The following is a 2,187-nucleotide window of genomic DNA, read 5'->3' as shown; positions in this document are numbered from 1 at the left end:
GATTTTCCCTAAGATCATAAATCAACGGTAGGTCTGCTCTCACCACTTCTATTCAATATTGTACTAGAGGTTCCAGCCACTGCAATTAGGTAAGAAAAAGGAATAAAAGACATCTAGATTAGAAAGGAAGAAGCAAAACTATCTTTAACTTGAGGATGATATAGTCTTGTATGTAGAAAATTCTAAGGACTCCACTAAAACACTGTAAGAACTAATAAACTTAGCAAGTTTATAAGATATAAGATCAATATACAAAATCAATTATACACACTAGAAATGAACAGTCTGAAGCAAAATGAATAAAACAATCCCATTTATAATAGCATCAAAATGAATAAAAAACTAAGGAATAAATTTAACAAAAAAAGTCCAAGACTTGTACACTGAAAGTTACAAAATATTATTATTGAGATTAAAGAAGATTTATATAAATGTACACACATTCCATAGTCATGAATTGGAAGACAATATAATTAAGATGTCAATATTCCCCAAATTGATCTATAGGTTCAACACAATCCACATCAAAATCCAACTGGAATTTTTGAAGAAATTGAAAGACTCACCTTAAAATTAATGTAGAAATTCAAGTGAACAAAAATAACCAAAACTTGGGAAAAAAGCAAGCCGCAGCAATAAAATAGTGTGGTACTGGAATAAGGTTAGGCAAGTAGATTAATGGAATATAATTAAAAGTACAGAAATAAGCCCTTACATTTATAGTTGGTTGATTTTGATTCGGTTGCCAAAATCATTCAATGGGCAAAAGAGTAGTTTAACACCAATCACTGTTTCCAAAGAGGTGGACCACTGTAACAGGTGCCTGTTACAGACACACAAAAAAATGGAAGATAGTAAATGAATCTAAAGAGATAATGACTTCCAAATCTCCCTTAGAAAATATATTCAACAGAAGAATTTCTGGGTACTTGGGAAATAACCCAGATTCTCCCTTAACTTTCCTCTTCATGCTTAGGTTATACAAAGTTGAACCACCACTTTATGTTTTTTTAAAATACTTCAGTACTGTCTTTACATTTATTTATTTATTTATTTAAAAAAAGAACAAACGGGGGAGGGGGAGCCAGAGAGGGAGGGGGAGAGAATCCCAAGCAGGTTCTGCACTGTCAGTGCAGAGCCCCAACATGGAGCTTGAACCCACAAACTGTGAGATCATAACTTGAGCTGAAATCAGGAATCAAATGCTGAACTGTCTGAGGCACCCAGGCACCTCACTACCACTTTAAGTCATATTATGCCATCAATACAGTCGTTGAAACCCAAAATTCCAATTCCCAGCCCATTTTGTTAACCAGNGGAAGGCAGGCCTTTGCAAAAGGGGATACGGTATATTTCTTTCTTGTTTGTTTACCCCCTCCCACATTTTCAGCTCCTGTTGCTGACCCCTCTAAGTTGGAGTCCTAGGAGGGAGGAGAGGAAAGGGAGGCAGAAAAGTTTTTCCATGATTGGTTCTATTTTAAAATGGCTTTGTATTCTCTGGTTTGGCAGATGTTTAAAGCTGAGTCATTCTTTTCTTTCTTTTTTTTTTTTTTAAGCTGAGTCATTTTTAAATATGGTTTTAAGGATTCTTTGGAGACTATCCTGCTAGATAGACCCTTCCAACTGCAACTCCCCTGACCTGAGTCATTCTTTCTGTACTTATAGCGACCGATCCACCTTGGTGGCTGGTGGAAACAATTGCCCCCTTCTCAGATTCTCTGTTGTTGACTCATTGCCTTCCCAGGCAATCTTCTTGGAAAAGCTTCTTGCTGGGTGAAATTGTACATTTTTCTTATTGTTTAAGTCAACTGAGAAATAGTTTTCGGTTTTCTGCAATCAAGGCACTTTTACAGATAATGGTGACACGTTAAATTTTATTTTTCTCTTCCTACTATCCTACTTCCTTTATGGTGGGGAGAGAGGGGGAGTTGCTAATTATTTGTGAGTGTGATTTCTCTTGAGAAAGTGTCAGTGGCCCTGGTTTAGAAGCTCCAAGTAAGCTTAGTGCCTTCAGAGCCTCAGAGAATATTGAGAAGTCTAATGAACTGATTATAATTAAAAATAAAAATTAAATAAGGAATTCTGTTTCAAAGCCCTGAGAGCCTTATCCCAAAACAAAGGGCAGGGTTCCCAGACTTTTCTCCTTAAACCTCCTTAAGTGAGTTTTTTCTAAGATTGACAGATTTT

Source organism: Crocuta crocuta, unplaced genomic scaffold (genome assembly GCF_008692635.1).
Source record: "Crocuta crocuta isolate KB4526 unplaced genomic scaffold, BGI_CrCroc_1.0 scaffold256, whole genome shotgun sequence".
NCBI lineage: Eukaryota > Metazoa > Chordata > Mammalia > Carnivora > Hyaenidae > Crocuta > Crocuta crocuta.
The sequence above is the reverse complement of the archived record's forward strand: the minus strand, read 5'-3'. Positions refer to the sequence as shown.